This window comes from Equus caballus, chromosome 4 (genome assembly GCF_041296265.1).
Source record: "Equus caballus isolate H_3958 breed thoroughbred chromosome 4, TB-T2T, whole genome shotgun sequence".
In the NCBI taxonomy this organism is placed as follows: Eukaryota; Metazoa; Chordata; class Mammalia; order Perissodactyla; family Equidae; genus Equus; species Equus caballus.
In genome coordinates this window covers 8574501-8595172 of record NC_091687.1, presented here as the reverse complement: position 1 = coordinate 8595172, position 20672 = coordinate 8574501, and the positions used below count along the sequence as shown (strand labels likewise).

General features: G+C 37.3%; 2 long non-coding RNA genes across 19 annotated transcripts in view; one reads left to right on the top strand and one right to left on the bottom strand.

Annotated features, from left to right (window-relative positions):
* The window catches only part of LOC102148965 (uncharacterized), a 178278-nt gene that overhangs the window by 131409 nt on the left and 26197 nt on the right, over positions 1 to 20672 (top strand). The gene's annotated exons all lie outside the window — the stretch shown is intronic.
* On the bottom strand, positions 1291 to 13817 carry LOC138923707 (uncharacterized). The gene is made up of 2 exons (XR_011437722.1): positions 13635 to 13817; positions 1291 to 3821 (listed from the first exon to the last, which is right to left on the bottom strand). It is a non-coding gene; the product is annotated as an uncharacterized lncRNA (long non-coding RNA).

The following is a 20672-nucleotide window of genomic DNA, read 5'->3' as shown; positions in this document are numbered from 1 at the left end:
ACTCCCAGAGTTAGTTCTTTGGAATAAGATGTAGAGGCTGCAAAATGAGCCACCAAAATGCAAGTGCTACCTCAGATTGAAGAGGCTTTACGCAAATCTTCAGGAATTAATATATGTAGTAAATAAAGGTCTTGAGAATGGATGGGACACCAGATAGGTTAGGTTTCAATGGAGGTGATTAGGTCCGTATGAGATTTTCATTTTGGGGCAGCCACAATGCATAGAGATTTACTTTAATTTATTTAACTTTTCATACACGAAGATAAAAATGTGTTAGACTCTGGGTAACACAAAGAGAAGGAAATGAGCTGAGCTGACAGTACGGCAATATTTTAGATCAAAGAGGTATGACAGGAAAAGATCTTAACATTGGAACGAGCTAAATAAAGTTATCACAACTTTAGATTTCTAGAAACGTTATCAAGATATGCAAACTATGTGCCTCTAACCACTTTGGGCAGAGGTTTCAGCATATTAGAGTCTTCAGAATGATCACCACATTATGGATCTAGGGGGATTCTCCAGAGGTTTGAGCCTGAGAAAACATATGTTTCTTGGTTCTCTGGTGTTTTGCTGACTGCTCGTTAGCAACGGTGTAATTTTCACTGCTCTACAGCCCAAGAAACATCACAATTATATCCCCAGATCATGGTGATCAGCTCTGGTCGGCTCTAGAGGGGAAAGTCATGGCCACCCATGAGAGACTACGTAGTCCTTCACTCATCAATGGCTGCTGGAAATGGACAAAGACTGACACACACCCTGTTGTGGATACTAACAGAATTCCTTTACAACTGTCGACATCTAATGAATCCTTCATGCTAGTGTTTGGACCTCTTCCTTAATATTTCCAAAAAGCATTATCACTGCAGATTCTTTGATTTTCTTTCTTTCTTTTAAATTTCAGCTTTATTGAAGTATAATTTATATATAAAATTATAAGATTGGAGCTGGCCCAGTGGCATAGTGGTTAAGTTCACACTCTCCGCTTCGGTAGCCCAGGGTTTGTGGGTACCCCAGGTGTAGACCTACACACAATTCATCAAGCCATGCTGTGGTGACATCTCACATATGGAATGGAGGAAGATTGGCACAGATGTTAGCTCGACAACAATCTCCATCAAGCAAAGGAAAGAAAGATTGACAACAGAGGTTAGCTCAGGGCCAGTGTTCCTCAACAAACACAATAAAAATTATAAGATTTTTAAAATATGTATTGTGATGATATATGTATACGTTGTGAAAAGATTCTCCTCATCTAGATAGTTAACACATCTATCCCCTCATATGTTTATTTTATTTTTTTTGTGAGAACATTTAAGTTTTACTCTCTTAGCAAATTTCAACTATATAATACAGTGTTATCAAGAATAATCACCATGCTTTATATTAGATCCTCAGACCAAATTCATCTCATAGCTGAAAGTTTGTAACTTTTTACCAACCTCTCCCTATTTCCTTAACCCCTTTTGTCCCTGGAAACCACTTTTCTGCTCTCTGTTTCTATAAGTTTTGACTTTTTTTTTTTAAGATTCCACATATAAGTGATACTATGCAGCACTTGTCTTTGTCTGGCTTATTTCCCTTGGCATAATGCCCTCAGCATCCATCCATTTTGTCACAAATGGCAGGATTTACTTCCTTCTCACAGCTGGATGACCCATCCATTATTGAAAGTGGGGCATTGAAGTTCCCTAATATTATTGTATTGCTGTATTTTTCTCCCTTCTGGTCAGTTAATATTTTCTTAAATATTTAAATGCTCCTATGTTGGATGCATAAATATTTACAAATGTTATATCCCCTTGTTGGATTGACCCCTTTGTTGTTATATAATGACCTTATTTTTCTCCTTTACAGTTTTTGGATTAAAGTCTATTTTGTCTGATATAAGTATAGCTACCCCTGCTTTCTTTTGGTTTCCATTTGCGTGGAATATATTTTTCCATTCCTTCACCTTCAGTCTGTGTGTGCCCTTACATCTAAAGGGAGTCTCTTGTAGGCAGTGTATCATTGGGTCTTCTTTTTTTATCCACTCAGTTACTCTGTATCTTTTGATTGAAGAATATAGTACATTTATGTTTAAAGTTATTATTGATAGATATGGACTTACTATTGCCATTTTGTTAATTGTTTTCTGCCAGTTTGTAATTTCTTTTCTTTTCTTCCTCTTTTTTTTTTTGGCGAGGAAGATAGGCCCTGAGCTAACATCTGTGTCGGTCTTCCTCTATTTTATATGTGGGACACCACCACAGCATGGCATGATGAGCAGTGTGTAAGTCCACACTCAGAACCTGAACCCATGAACCCTAGGCCACCCAAGTGGAGCAAGTGAACTTAACCACTATACCACCAGGCTAGCCCTTGTAATTTCTTTATTCCTTTCTTCTCTTGCTCTCTTCCTTTATGATTTGATGATTTTCTGGAGTCATATGCTTAGATTCATTTCACTTTATCTTTTGTGTATCTACTATAGGTTCTTGTTTGTGGTTATCTTGAGGTTTACATAAAGCATCTTATATTTGTAACAGTCTATTTTAAGCTGATAATAATTTAACTTTAAACACATACTAAAGATCTACATTTTGACTCTCTGTCTCCATATTTTGTTTTTGGTGTCAGAATTTGCATCTTTTTTACTTTGTGTATCCATTAGCATTATATTGTAATTATAGTTATTTTTAATACTTTTGTCTTTTAAAATTCATGCTAGATTTATAAGTTATTTATCCACCATTACAACATTAGAGTATTCTGAATTTAACTATATATTTACTTTTACCAGTGGGATTTATACTTTTCTATGTCTTCCTGTTTCTAATTAATGTCTTTTCTTTTCAGCTGGAAGAACTCCCTGTATCATTTCTTGTAAGGCCAGTCTGGTGGTGATAAACTCCTTTAACTTTTGCTTGTTTGGAAAATTCCTTCTCTCTCCTTCAGTTTTGAAGGACAACCTTGCCAGGTAGCATATTCTTGGTTGGGATTTTTTTTCTTTCTTTCAACACTTTGAGTATGTTATGCTTCTCCCTTCTGGCCTGCAAAGTTTCTGCTGAAAAATCTGCTGATAGTCTTCTGGAGGTTCCCTTGTACATAACAAGTGGTTTTCTCTTGCTGTTTTTAAGATTCTTTCCTTGTCTTTAACTTTTGACAGTTTGGTTGTACTATGTCTTGGTGTAGATCTCTTTGGATTCTTCTTATTTGAAACCTCTGGGCTTTCTGGATATGGATGTTTGTTTCTTTCTCCAGGTTTTAGGGAAATTTTCTGCCATTATTTTTTTGAATAAACTTTCTGCCCCTTTCTCTCTGTTTTCTCCTTCTGAGACCCCTATGATGCATATATTGGGCCACAGTTGTTGCTATTCCATAAGTCCGTTAAGCTATCTTCCCTCTTTTTCGTTCTTTCTTGCTTTTTGCTCCTCCGATTGGATGAATTCCACTGCCCTGTCTTTGAATTCACTGATCTTTTCTTTTACTTGATCTAGTCTGCTGTTGAATCCCTCTATTGAATTTTTCAGTTCAGTCATTATCGTCTGCAGCTTTGAGATTCTTGTTTGGTACTTTATTATGTTTTCTATATCTTTGTTGAAACTCTCACTTTGTTCCCTCATTGTTCTCTTGACATCAGTGAGCATCTTTATGACAATTATTTTGAACACTTTATCAGGTAAGTCACTTATCCCCCATTTCATTAAGATCTGTTTCTGAAGTTTTATCTTGTTCTTTTGTTTGGAAATATTCCCTTTTTTCTTCATTTTCCTTGACTTTCTGTTTCCATCTTGCTCATTTCCCAGACATGAGGAATGTTTTCACCAAATTCAAGCCTGATGGAATAAGATTGTATGGTAGAAGAAGATGACATAGGTACAATCATTTACTCTATAAATGTGTGCTATGAGAGAAAGAATACAATTTTTAGCAAGTAGTTAGGGAGCTAGCAAGTTGCCCACTGACTTAGAAAGAAGCACTTGCCTCGCCACTCTCTCCCATCCTAATCAAATAGAACCTGTTTAGCTAGGGTTTAATCTCTCAGAAAGTAATAATATTAATGGTAATTTGGTATGGCTGGTGCTAGTTCACTGATGTGAGAACAATAATCTCTATGAGTCTGTCTTAAGTTGGGTGGAGATAGACAGGGAGAGTCTGAGTAGCAGAAGCATTAAAGATACAACAAAACTTTCTTCATCTCAGTCACCATAGCTGATTATCACGATCTGGGGATTTTATTGTGATGTTTCTTGGTCTACAGAGTGGTGAAAATTACCCTGTTGTTGATGAATAGTTAGGAAAATACTGAAGAACCAAGGGACATAAGTTTTCTCAGACTCAAACCTCTGGAGTGTCCTCCTAAGTCTATGATGCAGTAATAATTCTAACTATCCTAAAATATGGAAGAATAACAACAGCAATAAACCCACAGAGAGTATGAGAGCAAGGAAGTGGGCACAGGAAGACATACAAATCCTCAGCTGTGTCTGAAACCTGCTAGATAAGAGGGACTGGACTAGAAACTTTGGAAATATTATTACCCAGCTGTAGACATGAAGAGGATATTAAGGGCAACTTCCAGTTTCAGGTTTGACATGTAAAGAGCATGGAAGTCACCACTCCCATTTTCAAAACAAGAAAAATAATCCAAACAAACTAAATTTCAATGAATGTTATTATACTCCTCAGAGAGCTCAGGTCACAGAGTAAACTGACACCCTGAAATCTGGAGAGACAGGAGAATACAAGAGATCATGGCTGAGATCAGCTCATTAGGAATAGAAGCTGCTGAAGCTGTATACTGGTAGGAAGACTAAAATCTTAATTTTAACAAATTGCTGGAGGCCAAATGTGGACTAGCTTGAAAGTTAAAAAATCCTATTTGGCAGTCCACTCTGAGTGATTGCCCCCACACTTTCATAGGTATTAACTCCAAGATCCCCCCAAATTTCTCATGATAAAGACTGGACAAGAAGAAAAATTATATAATTATATTAATAGATGAAGAAAAAGCATTTGACAAAATCCAACATCCATTCATTCATTTAAAAAAAAAAACTCTCAGCAAATTAAGGAGAGAGAGGAACGTTCTCAATGTGATAAAGAGCATCTTCAAGAAACCTACACCTAACAGCATACTTAACAGTGAGAAATTAGATGCTTTCCTCCTATTAGGAACAAGGTAAAAATGTCCTCTCTCCACACTTCTATTCAATATCATACTTGAAATCCTAGGTAGTGCCATAAGACAAAGACAGAATTAAAGAGTATATATATTGAGAAGGAAGAAACAAAGCTGTCCTTGTTCGCACAAGACATGAGTGTCTCTGTAGAAATTTTTTTTAAGTTTTGGAACTAATAGGTAATTATAGCAAGTTTGCAGGATCCAAGTTAATATACAAAAGTCAATCGTTTTCTCATACACCAGCAATGAACAACTGAAACTTGAAATTAAAAACACAATATTCTTTACAATAACACTCAAAAAAATGAAACACTTAGGTATAAATCTAAGAAAATATATACAGAATTTCTATGCATAAAAGGATAAAAATCTAATGAAAGAAATCAAAGAAGATCTAAATAAATGAAAATAGCATCATGGATTGGAGGACTCGATATTAAAATATCAATCTTCCCAACTTAGTCTGTATATTCATTGTAATCACAATCAAAATCCTATCAAGCTATTTTGTGGATATTGACAAACTGACTCCGAAGTTTATATGGAAAAACAAAAGACCCAGAATAGCCAACACAATACTGAAGAAGAACAAAGTCAGAGAACTGATACTGCTTCAAGACATATTACAAAGCTAAAGTAATTTTCAGCATTGTACTGATGAAAGAATAGACATATAAATCAAGGGTACAGTGTAAAGAGCCCAGAAGTAGACCCACACAGATACAGTCAACTGATCTTTGACAAAAGAGCAAAGGGAATTCAATGGAGAAAGGATAGTCTTTTCAACAAAATGTGCTGAAACAATTCAAAATCCACATGTAAAAATAAATAAAGCTCAACACAGACCTTACACCTTTCACAAAAAATCAACTAAAAATATATTGTAGATCTAAATACAAATCACAACACTGTAACACTTCTAGAAGAAAACATAGGAGAAAAATCTCAGAGACCTTGGGTGTGCTGATGAGTTTTTAGATACAATACAAAAACCGCAATCCATGAAAGAAAATGTTATCTTTAGTAAAACTTAAAACTTCTGCTCTTTGAAAGACACTTTTAAAAGATTAAAAAGACAAGCCACCAACTGGGAGAAAATGTTTGTAAAACACGTATCTGATAAAGGACTTGTTTCCAAAATATACAAAGAACTTTTAAAACTCAACAATAAGAAAACAAACAACCCAATTAAGAAATAGCCAAACTATCTGAACAAATACCTCACCAGAGAAGACATACAGATGGCAAATAAACATATGAAAAGATGTTCAACATCATATGTGATTAGGGAACTGCAAATTAAAACAACAATGAAATACTACTGCACACCTATTAGAAGCTGAAAGTTAAACAATGTCAAATACTGACAATACTGGTGAGAATGCAGAGCAAAAGAAATTCTCCTTCCTTCTGTATGGGAACAGAAAATGGTACAGATGCTTTGGAAAACAGCTTGGCGATTTCATACCATGCTAAACATAGTCTTACAATCCACCCCAGCAATCACACTCTTAATTATTTACCTAGGTTAAACCCAGTTGAATTATGTCCACACAAAACCTGCATGCTTATATTTATAGCAGCCTTATTTGTAATTGCCAAAAACTGGAATATATCCTTCAATACATGGATGGATATATAACCTGTATCTGTACAATGCAATATTATTTAGCAATAAATCAAAGTGAGCTACCAAACCACAAAAAGACAGGGAGAGTGTATCATCCAGTAATATGACATTCTGGAAAAGGCAAAACTGTATGAGTAGTAAAATGACCAGTTGTTGTCAAGGGTTCTGGCTTAGGGTGAGGCACAAGGAATTTTGAGGGCTGTAAATCTGTTCTGATGATATAGTGAACACATGACTATGCATTTGCCAAAATCCATGGAACTTTATAGGACAAAAAGTGAACATTAATATACACAATATTAAAAAATCATTTAGGAGATTTGCAGATGCCAGGGAGGAATTCAGACTTTGACAAGAGCTTCTAACTGTATTAAAATATGTGAAACACCTCACTGCAGGGGTGGAGGGAAAGATGTTTATCTAGTAACTTTGGTAATAAATGGAGTCTGTAAGACTAAAGGCAAAAGGGACTGCACATAAAACTGTATTCTAGTTGATGAAGTTGTTTCCCATTGCGTTATGAGTTAATTCTGATATTGCTCCCCATGTTTACTGGAACAACTGAGTAATTGGATGGCAGATGGTGGCAGTCATATTTTTCACTGTTGGAATGGGAATTTACAAATAAGTAATTGGAGGAGGCTGGAATGATCCACATGGTAATGGATTAGAGCTGGAGACATCAGAATGAACTCGTGTTTAATTTAGTATAAATACTGATCGTTGCAAAAAGAAACACTTACAGATATGCTATGTGTACAGCTTAGTGTACATACATATATTTCTGTGCTCTGTCCGCTGAGAAGCCCCGAAATAAATGATAACTCACTAGCACAAGGACACCTGGTGCTCAGATCTTATTTTCTAATACCATTCTCCAATAAAAGAAACCAGAGCTCCTTAAAGAAATGATTGAATCTTGGGCTGGGATAGGAAATAGACAAGATGAGCCTGAAGCATTTTGTAGACGCACAAAGTAAGGAAATGCTCAAAAAGCAAAACAAAGCAAAAACCCCAAAACTCACGCACATTGATGGGGTATATCAAAGGTGCACAGGAGCCAACTGAAAGAGCTCCCAATGGCCAAAGCTAGAACAATTTGAGCAAGAAAGTTAATAAAGTAGTGTTGTATTATAATCCAAAGTATAAGACAAGTATTCATGAGTCCAAACTGATATAATTACATGATCAAGTAAACTAACAAATGTGGGAGAAGAGACAAATCTGTCATGCAAAAGAATTCCAAATAATACGTGAAGGTCCTTCTCTTTCAAGAAGAGAGAGTATAACTTTCCACTCCTTAGGTCTGGGCTGTGCATAGTGACTTCCTTCCAAATAGGACAGGATGAAAAAGGGGGGAAAGGAGTAACTTTAAGGTGAAGAAAGCCGATCACCTCAGAGAGGTGATCAAGGTCAACATGAACAGCCATAAATGATATTGGTAATAAGTACCCTCAATATGATGTGATGAAAATGACACCTTACCTCGGATATCTGCCTCCAAATAACCCCTTACCTCCGTCTTATCATGAGAAAAACATCAGACAAATTCCAGTAGTAGGTATCCTACAAAATACCTGACCAGAATGCCTCAGAACTGTCAAAATCATCAAAAACAAGAAAAGTCTGAGAAACTGCCACAGCCAGGAGGAGCCTAAGGAGACCATTTTGTCTCCTCTCTTTGATTTCCCTTTCTTCTTCTGGCTTTCCCTACTCTGTTTCCATGCCTCTCTCTCTTTTAGTGCTTTCTCTTTCAATCTGTCTCTGCCCTCCTTTCTGTTTCTCCCTTTGTTTCTGTTTTCTGTTTCTTCCCTCTTTCTATTTCCCTTCCTCTTTTTCTCCATCACTGTTTTCCCTGCCCTTCTTGTATCTGCCATATTTGTTCCTTCTCCCTCATCTGTCTCTGTCTTTCTTTCTCTATTTCTCTATCTCACTTGATTTGTCTCCTCCCTTTTCCCTAGATTCCCCTGGACCCTAATTAACACACACACACATACTCTCCCCCCACCATCTATATGCCCCCTCTTTCTCCATCTCTGTGTTTTGTGTGGGTCTCATCCTATGGAAGCCCGGGACACTCACCTGGGCCCATGCTGCTTGTGGTGAGTCCCCAGACACTTGCTCAACCAGAGCCAATGTTGTGGCTGGACCCACCCTTGTGGTTCTTATTATGATTGCAAAATGCACCTCAGCAACAACCATGAGAGAACTTTGAAAAAGCTGTATTACTCACAGGTCCTGGGGGGTACACAGCAAGCCCAAGTGCCATGCAGGGAGGTTGTGGGTAGAGAGTGACAGACAGAGGGAGTGTGTAGCTGGGGCTCTGCCTGTGTTGGGTATTAGGGTGGGGTGCCTAGGGTTTCACTTTTTATGAGTGAATTTAAGACACAAGAGCAGGAATTAGGGCACAGGAAGGGAAAAGCAGGGTCACTGAAGTGGTCAGTTATTTAGGTTTTAGAAAGGGGCTTTGTAAAAGGGGAACTTCATGAGTGGGGGCAGCTGGGCTCCTTATCCAGATGTTTTGCTAGTAGCTGTGACATAGAGCTGGCAATATGTTTATTTGAGACAGATGTCTATGAAATGGATGCCTTTGCAATCAAAAGCCTGATGTCGTGCACTTTCCTTATTATCAAATAGCTTAATGTCAGGCATTTACGCTACACTCTGTTTCGCCACATCTTTCTGACTCTCCTTTTTCTTATTCTCTCTCTCTCTCTTTCTCATCTCTATTTCCACTCCATTTTCTGTTCACACCTTCTATATTGTCCCTTCTCTGTTTGTATTATGTTTTTATTTCCAGAATATCTTACTTGTTTCTGATTATTCTCTAAAAATATATATAACATCTATGTGTTGTTTCATGGATGCAGTTTATTCTTGTCTTTTAGGATATTATAATTTTATTTAGAGTATCTTTTCCCATGGGCATCCTATTTTGCCTAGACTCTTCCATATTCATTTTTACTATTTTCTTGTTGGTTTTAACCTGTTTGTCACATTAGACACTTTGTGTTGCTACTTGGCAACCTGTTTCTGTCCATTTCTACTTGAGAATTTCACTAAAAAGCTGACTGAAAGGTATGTGTGTGTCTGGGCGCACACCCAATTGGGAAAGCAGTGCAGGATATGTTGTGGAAAGACCAAAGAAAAGATACGGAGATGGGAAACAAGACACATGGCTTTATTTGTTGTTATTTAGAGGGAATGTCCAGTGGCAGCCAGCTGGACGGAAATGTGCACCCGCAACTGCAGGCGGGGAGGGGGTTGCTTATATAGGCAGAGGGCACGAAGGCTATACGCTTGCCGAGAGGGGCTGTCCCTGGTACGACCAGCATTCCCAGGAATAGTAGTTCACATGAAGGGGCTCTGTGTTCCTTCTAGACATGATGTTCTTTGAGTGAGATAAGGTAAGACCCAGGCTGGCCAGGCCCTGGATTGTTACAAATCCCAGAGGTTTGGCGTCCTGCCCAGAAGAGGGCCAGAAGAACACATGTTTGCAATGGGCTTGTGGGCTCTTGCTGAGCAAGCAAGGCCCAGGCCCTACAGTGTACAAGAGGAGGCCTTGCTAACTCATGAGCTTCACTGTAGGATGACTGAGCAGGATTTGGCCAGTGTTGTAGGGGATCCACACTGTCAATATCTGTAGGCATTTTTCCTTTATCTGGTCATAAAGAGATCCTCCCTCCAAATAAATTCTTCCATCCTCCGTATAGAGTGTACGAGCCCAGATGATAGATTCTGCTACCTGGTCACGGAAACGAACTGCAGTTTCACCATTCATCATGTTGACTTTCATATAAATCTCCTGTCTTCTGGATAAAAGCTCACTTTTCTCTCCACTGTGACTGGAGTCTATTTGGTGCATTCTTTCCAAAGCGTGAATACCTAATCTTCTGCTAGGTTGAAAGATACTGTTTTGGCCTGGGTTCCCTCAAAATAAGAGCCTTAAACTAAGGCTTAAATAAAGGGTTCAGAAAACAAAATTGTTAGGTGAATCTGACAGGGGACCCGGGAGAACAATAAGAAAGGATGAAAATAGAAATTGGACAATTAATAGCAAAAAAGCATGTCTAATACCCCAAAGTTAGATTTAGTGATAAATTCTTCATAAGGTTTGTATAATAAATGCAATGTTAAAAATGCTGCAGAATATTAAAATATGGGAGTATCCTACTTATTTTGTGAAACTAGCACAAATGATGAAAGGAGACTGGATATTAAAAGAATGAAATTATAATCATGTAAGAATTTATAACTAGAATGTAAGGATGGCTTAAGATTAGAAAATTAGCAGTATGTGTTAGTCAATCAAGATCCTAAAAGGGCCTCTGCTAATACATCCATTCCTTTGATAAGCTTCATAACCTAGGAATGGAGAGAGCTTTCCTTAACAAGATAAAGAACCATTCTTAAGCCAACATTGGATATCACCCTTAACAATAAAACATTGAAGGCATTCCCATTAAGGGAAGGAATAAGATATGAATGCTGGCTATGACCACAGCTTAATTGTAGTCTGGAAATTCAGAAGAGCTCATGGATTCTTAATCATCATGAAGATGAGATTAGAAAGTAACCACCTATAAGTGCCAACTTCTTCTCATAGTGTGATTACATTGTTACTGGGGAGCTCTATTTTCGTTGAAGCAAAATCTATGACCTCTCCAGGACTTTCAAAAAGTTCAGAGGAAAGGGGTAAGAAAGTGAGCAGACCACTCAGGAATTTAGCAAAGTGCAATTTACAGAGTAGATTGGGAGGTCTTCATGTGTCAAGACTGAGAGGCTAGCCACAGTAATTCCACAATTGTTGGCTTTGCGCACACATTCCAGACACTCCCCAGGCCCTACTGGGAGCAGGATTAGAGACATCTCATGTGATAGAAAAGCATTCCTCATTGCATTGTGACTAGCTGTGGATAGTCACATCTATATGATTACCAAATATGTCTATGACTAATAAAATTCTATTTCACAAGAATAAACACCAACCAAGTGCTGACTTGCCAGATGAAAAACATGTTTTGTTTTGCTCCTTGCCATTGGAATTAAACATTATTAGTTTGCTAATATTAACTGCTGGCACTCAATATTCTTCATACCCCTTTCAGTTCTCTTTTTGTTTTGCCAAGGCAAGAAGCCTGGGAGCTACACTTCTTGGACTCTATTGCCAACAAGGTTTTGAATTTGTTCAGGGTTCCACAAATGAGGTCTGCTCTCACAAGATCTGGTAGGCAGAAGAAGCAGAAGCCATCTTTTTCTATGACAGTGAGTGGAGATGTGGATTTCCCAGGCATGAGTTTTTTTGTAGCCATTTCTGTGTTCTCCTGCCATTCACTTTCCTGGATGCCATGAAGGGGCTCTGAACTCTTCAGCAGATTTCTGCAGATTGCTGGCTCTGGGTGGCAGCAACTCTGTCTCTTTGTAGCGCTAAACCTAAAGCCAGTGACTTGCTACTTTGGGCTTTCAATGGTTTTGTAAGCACCTAATTCTAACCGAGGGTATTTTTTTTTAATAAACCCTAAACACAAATAACCATGGAAAAAATTACTGAGTAACATTTAGTGCCAGAAAAGTAGACCATCTAGAAAGGCAGATCAAGCTAAGGCAGAGAGACGCCAGCAGAAAGGGAGAGTTTAGAGTCTAGAAAGCTCATGAAAGGCTGGGATGGTGAGTAAGGCCAGAGAATTCTGATCCAAGTAGGAGCAGTCAGTTTTCTACCCGTTTATACTTCTTGCAGCATATGGATAGGCCAAGGCTATAGAAAACAAAGGCCAATGAGTAAATCTCACTTCATTCAATGGGTAAGAAAAATGCTTAGTTACCCTCTTATTTCCATTAGCTCCCAGCAGATTTACACTCATTAGGTCAGTCACATGTCCCCATCCATCTGGAAGCAGTTGTCAGCCACAAAGCAAGTCACTTAATCTGAAGATAATTTCACCACCTAATCAGGGAGTTGTGATTATTAAGTGATTTCTGGTATGTGAAAGTGCCCAGCAGAGAGCAGATCCAAAGCAAAATAAACTGCTCAGGAAAGCTAAGTAAGTAAGCTAAGTAAGTTACCCTGAGTAACGAATGCTGGTTCCTACTGGGAGTTCTACTGCCCTCTGTAACTCAGAAATCCAAATATGGCTCTTGTCAACACTTACCATGCAGAAAGCAAGATATTAGAATAGTTTTAGCACCTAGAACTAAAATATCAATTTTTAACTTGCAACTAAATTTAACATGCAACCTGTTCACTTCATCCTTGTTTTTATCCTGTGTCATGTTAGTTATTTAAAATATCTTGGAGTAAGACAAAGTACGTATGTTCCTTACTATCTCTCCAACTGAATGCCCCCCCAAAGCCTGTCCAGAATGCCTGGAGCAGCTGTTTGAAGATTCTGAAATTAAAAATAGCAGGCAGATTGCAAAAGACCAGAGTTTGAAATACTAGAGAACCAGTAATGAGCTTAACATTTTTTAGCCCCGAATGTCCCCCAGCCTAGACTCAAGACAGCCCAAAACCAAGAGGTGGGTGTTGACACAGAAAGAGAGAGCTACAGAATAAGTCCTCTAGGTCTGGCTCAAGATATGAGAAAGAGATCTCTGAATGCTTAGAAAGAGTAGAGAAAATCTCTTCCTTTTCTCTCTTTTTTGTCTTATTTCTTTTGTTCTTTTGCATACCATCTCCATGGCAATGGCAGCTGGGACAGCAGCCGCAGTAGAGTCCCACAGGTGCCTTAAACTCTCAGGGAAGGGAATGTTTCTCTCCAATCACAGGACCTGTGGTCTCAGGAGACTGGGGTGAACTCCCATTGCTTTTTTATTCTATGTCCTCCCGCCTCTTACCTGAAATATGATTGTAGCTGTGGCGAGTGTAAAGAAAAGCAGGGCAGATGAAACGTTAGTTTTCTGTCTGGAGGATTGCAAAGGAAGCCACAGGGAACCAGAAGCAACAGGTAGATCATGGAGAGAGAGGAGCTTGGGTAAGTGACACTGTAAACTTGTTTATAAACTCCTAGGCTCACTTCCAAGCTTCAGACGCATGGATCTGCCTCTAAATAGCACATCCACAATCTTGAGAACTAAAAGAAGAGGTGGACCGCTGCCTGGATCCCAGACTGGCCACCGGGTGGCACACATTCAAGAGACATTCAAACAGCTTTGCAAAGGCTTTTAAAAATGGAACTGACGTTGAAACCACTACCCATAGAAGACTGGTTGGACCTTGCAACATGAATCCAACTGGATCAATTGCCTAATAAAACAAAATGTTGACATTCTCCATAGGACTTAAGCAAGACCCAGAATTTTATAATATGATTTTCAAAATCTTCAAGATACAATCCAAAACTATTCAGCATGTGAAGAAACAGGAAAATCTCAACTCACATGGGAAAAGACAATAACAGATGCCAGTGCTGAGATGACACAGATGTTGGGACTATCTGACAAAGACTTTGATGAAGATATTATAAAAATGCTCCAGAAAGTAAGGGCAAAGACTCTTAGAATTAATGGAAAAATAGAAAATAAATAGAAGATATTAAGGAAAACCAAATAGAAATTGTGTAACTAAAAATATAAACTTAAATTTTAGAAAACTCACGGGATAAACCCAGTAGTCAAATGGAGATCACAGAGGAAAGAGAATGAATTTCAAGATTGAACAATGGAATTACTGAGATTGAACAAAGAGGGAAAAAAAGAAAAAGAAAAAGCTTGCAGAACCTCAGAGACCTGAGTGACGATACAAAAAGGTCTAACATTCATGTCACTGAAGGACTAGAAAGAGAAGAGAAAGACACGGTACAAAAAAAATATCTGAAGAAAATGCATTTGAAGAAAAATTTCCATATTTGGTGGAAGACAGAAATGTAAGGATTCAAGAAGCTAAGCAAACTATAAACAGGATACACCCAAAAGTCCACACCCAGGCACAACATACTCAAATTTTTTTAAACCAAAGTCAAGGAAAATATCTTGAAAATTGCCAGAGACAAACAGTGCATCATACACAAAGAAACAACAATTTGAATAACTACATTTCTCATTAGAAACTATGGAGAAACTACAAAAGAAAATGGTGCAATAATTTTCAAGTACTGAAAGAAAAGAACTGTCAATCTAGAATTCTATATGCAAAAAAATATCTTTCAGGGATGGAGCTGAAGTAAGATTTTCTTTGCTGAAAGAAAACTAAGAGAATTCCTTTCCAGCAGATCTGAACTAAAAAAATTGTTAAAGAAAGTTATTCAGATAGATGAAAATGATACCAGAATGAAACTTTGAACATCAAGAATGAAGGAAGAGCAACAGAAATGGTAAATTTTTTGGTAATTCTAATAGACTATTTCTCTCCTCTTGAGTTCATTAAAATATATTTGATGGTTGAAAGCAAAAACTAAAATACTTCCTGATGGAGTTTTTAGTATATGTAGATGTAATAAGTAAGACAACTACAACATAAAGGGAGGAGGATAAAGCCTATATTATAATATTGTTTCTATTTTCCAGTTGGTGTGGTAAAATACTGATTTTAAATAAACTATGAAAAGTTAAGTATGTATATTATAGTCCCTAGATTAGCCAATTAAAAATTCATCTCAAAGAGATATAGGACCAGCCCCAGTGACCTAGTGGTTAAGTTTGGTGCTCTCCATGTCAGCAGCGTGGGTTCAGTTCCAGGGTGCAGACCTACATCACTTGTCTGTCAGTGGCCGTGCTGTGGCAGTGGCTCACATACAAAAAGAGGAAAACTGGCAATGGATGTTGGCTTAAGGAAATCTTCCTCTGCAAAAAAGAAAAAGAGAGAGAGAGAAAAAGAGAGCAGAAAGCACAATAGATAAAATTGAATACCAAAAAAACTCACATAACTCAAAAGAAGGTGGAAAAGAGGAAAAAATAATTTTAAAAACATGTAATAAATAGAAAAGAAATAATACAAAGGCAAGCCTAAATCCAAAAATATTAACATTACATTAAATGTAAATGGTCTAAACACACAAATTAAAAGACAGAGATTGTCAAGGTGGATAAAAATATATGATCCAACTATATGCTGTCTATAAGAAACTTACTTCAAATATAATTATATGGATAAGTTAAAAGTAAAAATATATATCATGCAAACAATCTGAACTTCAATGATAAGATGTTGTATCTAGTGAACAAGATCCCTCAAAGAGCCTGCAGATAAAGAGATGGAGATGGTAGGAGCTCCATAGCTTGAGTGGTTAGTGAGAGCCATGGAAGCTAAGGTCCCGTAAAATTATGAACCATCCTCTTATGCTCCGAATACATGGGCATATGAGCTGGAAGCTGGCTGAAATGGGTGGTTTGCTGTGGTCTTCCAAGAGAGTAAACCAATTTGGACATATGCCCACCATCTTATCTTTCCAAAAGACCTCTTTCTTGAGGATTAAACAATGTTCTTTCCTTCAAGATTTGAAAAACTAATATATCTTTGGGAAAAAAAATGCTGCCTCACCTAGCCCTGTTCACTCCAGCTATCCTGGAGCCTATCATGTCTGTTTGCCCGAAACACTTCAGTTTAAGATGGTCTGCTTCTGCAGAGGCTGCCTCTTTCCTGAAGGTTCTTGTTGCCATGCTTTGACTCCACTCTCCTCAGTATACATTCAGGGTCCTGTTTTTCACCCTCGTGTGTACATCTCTATCTTTCAAACAGAAAGGCTACTCTCTCTTTTTTTTTTTTTTTTTTTTTTTGAGGACGATTAGCCCTGAGTTAACATCTGCTGCCAATCCTCCTCTTTTTTGCTGAGGAAGACTGGCCCTGAGCTAACATCCAGGCCCTTCTTCCTCTACTTTATATGTGGGACACCTGCCGCAGCATGGCTTATTGAGCGGTGCCATGTCCACATCCGGGATCCAAATGGGCAAACCCTGGGCCACCAAAGCGGAACATGCACACTTAACCACTGCACCACTGGGCCAGCCCCTGAGAAAGGCTACTCTTTATTAGTGAGAGAGGATATGATCCTCTTAGATCTTCCTCCTCCCGAAAATGTCTTGACCTGGGTCTTGCCTGATTCAAGATGTGAGGAATTATAAGCATTTTAAGTAGTTCAAAGTAGAAGATTAGTGTAGGTAGCAGCTGGGTTAACCTTCTCCTTACTACACAGAGCAACTATCCATGAAGGCATTAGAAACAAAACATAAATGAGTCTCCTAGGGAGGTGGAGAGAAGCCTCAAAAAGATTATGTCTAACTCTCATACTAGTCACAAGGCCCAGAGACCTGGAGACAGACGGTCTAGGTTTAATGGGAATAAAAGAATGGACCACTAGCAAGAAACCATGGTACTTAAGAAATGTTTTTGCTAGAGATCTGACTTTCTGTTAGCAGTTCTTAAGATCTGAGCTTGAATGAAATTTTGTCAACGATGTTGTTAGAAATCATAGAGACAAAAGACTAACATCAGAACAAACAAAAAACAGCATTAGCAAGGGTTATTGTGTTTTCCAGGACAGTTTTTCTAAAAAGCCTTGGTCATTCACATCTGGAAGGTACACTACATGCCGTTTCTAGCTATTTGCACTGTCATTACCTTGATTGGAGCCCCCAGGCTACTGGTCCAGCCTTAAGATCCTGTCCTGAACTTTTGCAATCATAGGTCTGGATATTTGTAAGGGAGTGAGGTCATGAACCGTACACATACCCTCAAAACTAGTCTTCTTAAAAACTTGTTAATTCCTTGCTCAGTCTCCCTCTGGCTTCCCACTGAACTCAGGAAAAAGCCTATGTTCTTTAGACTGGCCTTCTCCCAAAGCAAATTGGTTTCACTGTCCTTTGAGCAGGTCATGCTCATTTGGAACTTTATTCTGTTTCTCCTGCTGTTCCCCCAGCCTGGAGTATCTGGCTTTCCTTTCCTTTCTCCAAATTGTATCCGTTCTGTTTCTTTGAAAAGTTGGTCTCCTCCACACAGGGATACAATATTTTTTCTTTCTCATTTTTTATAGCACTTGCATATACCTGCCAAAATAAGAGACATAGACTGTCTAAGGTTAATTACTTATTGTCTGTGTATATCTTGGGTCTACAAGTGGGTTTTAAATCCTTAGAAGCCATGGGCTCTGGCGTATACTTGTTTTCCTATTACTAAGGCAAAACAGTTGAAATTTATCTTAACAAAGTTCAAAAGCAAATGTCAGCTTATTTGTGAATACTATTCTAGCCTATGAATTATAGTTTTCCTTTGCATGTGCACATTAATGCTGCTGGCATGCTTATACCTTGAACAAAATACATGTTCCATGTGCAGAGTAAAAGCAATGATTTCCTTGTTGTAACATGGAAAGTTGACACTATGGGTGTCATGGCCAATATCTGTGTGTACATCGTAAAGTACAAGTATAGAGAAAGAATCTTGGTGAATAGATTTTTTTATTATTACCTGATGTTAATCCTCTTTTAATAATTGGCAATCAAATTTGCTGTGTTCTTGTAGGCATTTCAGGTGACAGATAATAGACTGAATATTTTGCTGCCTAATTTGCATCAGATTTGCATTGTTACCTTGAGGTTTTCACTTAGATCCACTATTTCTTCAGGGAAACATTTGTAACAAGGTCAATAGAAGTAGATTCTTTAAATAAAACGCTAATTGCAAAATATCAGACATTATAGAAACACGTAAAGAGTAAAAAGCATCTTTCTCTTTAACCCTAGCCCCAGAGGTAACCACTGTGAATAATTTGGTACAGGGCCTGGCAAACTACAGCCTATTACCTGTTTTTGTAGATAAACCTTATGGAAGACAGCCACACCCATTTCTTTGTGTATTGTCTAGGGCTACTTTTGCACTTTAACGGTGACGCTGAGTAGTTGTGATAGAGACTTACTAGTAATTGGTCTGTTCAGATTTTTTATTTATTCCTGATTTAGTCTTGGTAGGTGGTAGGCTTCTAAAAATGTTTCCATTTCTTCTGGCTTGTCCAGTTTGTTGGCATATAGTTGTTCATAGTAGCTTCTTATGATCATTGTATTTCCCTGGTATCGGTTGTAATATCTCCTTTTTAATTTATAATTTTGTTGATTTAGGTCATCTCTCTTTTTTTCTTGGTGAGTCTAGCTAAAGGTTTGTCAGTTTTCTTTCTTTTCAAAGAACCAACTTTTAGTTTGATTAATCTTTTCTATTGTTTTTCTGTTCTCTATTTCATTTATTTCTGTTCTTATCTTAATATTTTCTTCCTTCTGCTAACTTTGGGCTCAGTTTATTCTTCTTTTTTCTAGTTCCTTAAGGCATAGAGTTATGTTGTTTATTTGAAGTCTCTCTTGCTTCTTACTGTAGAAGTTTATTGCCATGAACGTCCCTCTTAGAACTGCTTTTGCTGCATCCCATAAATTCTGATATGTTGTGTTTCTGTTTTCTTTTGTCTCAAGAAACTTTTTAAATTTCTTCTTTGATCAATTAGTTGTTCAGAAGAGTGTTGTTTAATTTCCATGTATTTGTGAATTTTCCAGTTTTCCCTTGTTATTGATTTCTAGTTTCATGTCATTGTGGTCAGAGAAGATACTTTGTTTAATTTCAATCTCTTGAATTTGCTAAAACTTGTGTTGTGTCCTAATGTATGGTCTATGCTATAAAATGTTCCATGTGCACTTGAGAAGAATGTGTATTCTTCTGTTTTTGGATAGAATGTTCTGTATCTGTCTGTTAGGTCCATTTAGACTATAGTGTTGTTCTACTCCACTGTTTCTTTATTCATTCTCTAGATGATCAATCCATTGTTTAAAGTGGTGTATTAAAGTCCCCAACTATTATTGTATTGTTGTTGATTTCTCCTTTTAGCTCTCTTTTTGCTTTATATATTTAGGTGCTCCAATGTTGGGCATATAGATATTTACAACAGTTATATCTTCTTGATGGATTGACCCCTTTATCATTATATAATGACCTTCTTTGCCTCTTTTTACCATTTTGAAAGTCTATTTTTATGTAAGTATAGCTACCTTTCCCTTTTTTTTTTTTTTTTTTTGGATTACCATTTGCTGAAATATCTTTTACCATTCCTTCACTCTCAGTCCCTGTGTGTCTCTAAGGCTAGAGTGAATCTCTTGTATGCGGCATATTGTTGGATTTTGTTTTTTTAATCCGTTCAGCCATTTGATGTCTTTTGATTGGAGAATTTAATCCATTTACATTTAAAATAATTATTGATAGGTAAGGATTTATCTTACCATTTTGTTAATTGTTTTCTGGTGGTTTTGTAGATTCATTCTTCCTTTTTTCTTATCCTTCTGTTTTCTCTGTATCTTTTGATGTCTTTTGGTATCAGTGTGCTTTAACTTCTTTATCATGTTCTTTTATGTAATTGCTACAGATTTTTCCTTTGTAGTTATCATGAGGCTTACATAAAATATCTTAAAATTATAACACCGTATTTTAAGTGGTTAATGACTTACCATCAATAGAACTCCTACACTTTACACTTTTTCTTCTCCTCCCCCTTACATTTTAGGTTATTGCTGTTATAATTTATGTATATTTATATTGTGTAACTAACAACAGATTACTGTAGTTATGGTTATTTTTTACTATGTTCACATTTTTAACTGTTTAGCTAGAGTTGTGTGTATATTATGCACCACCATTACCATATTACGGAATCTAACTTTGACTATATATTTACCATTACCAGTGAGCTTTACACCACCTTTTCATGTTTTTATGATGTTAACTAACATCCTTTTACTTCCACTCAAAGAATTCCCTTTAACATTTCTTGTAAGGCAAATCTAGTGGTAATGAACTCTCTCAGCTTTTGTTTGTTCAGGAAAGTCTTTATCCTTCTTTTGTTTCTGAAGGACAGCTTCACCAGGTATAGAATTCTTAGTTGATAGATTTTTTCTTTTAATATTTTGAAT